Genomic DNA, 319 nt, shown 5'->3' with positions numbered 1-319 from the left:
ACTATTATTAATTATTTCTCTAAAATCTTTTTTAATGCAAATTGTTATTTTATTATATCCTCTACATTCATTTTTGAGTCCGTACAATTTCGATTTACATTTTAAAATTTTCTCGTAATCAATTATATTTCCCTTTTTCACTCCTTTGAGTATAATTTTTTCACAAGTCTCTTGTTAGTGGTAGGTAAGCTTAAAATATAAATCATAGATGAACAATTTGAAGCTATTCTAATATCGGTAATTTCTTCTTTTCCAATAATTTTTTCAATTAAACTTATCTCTAGATTTGATAATATAAATGAATTTACAATATTTGATT

Source organism: Rhagoletis pomonella, unplaced genomic scaffold, assembly GCF_013731165.1.
Source record: "Rhagoletis pomonella isolate Grant_MI unplaced genomic scaffold, Rhpom_1.0 Rhpom_scaffold_00262, whole genome shotgun sequence".
NCBI classification, from domain to species: domain Eukaryota; kingdom Metazoa; phylum Arthropoda; class Insecta; order Diptera; family Tephritidae; genus Rhagoletis; species Rhagoletis pomonella.
The sequence above is the reverse complement of the archived record's forward strand: the minus strand, read 5'-3'. Positions refer to the sequence as shown.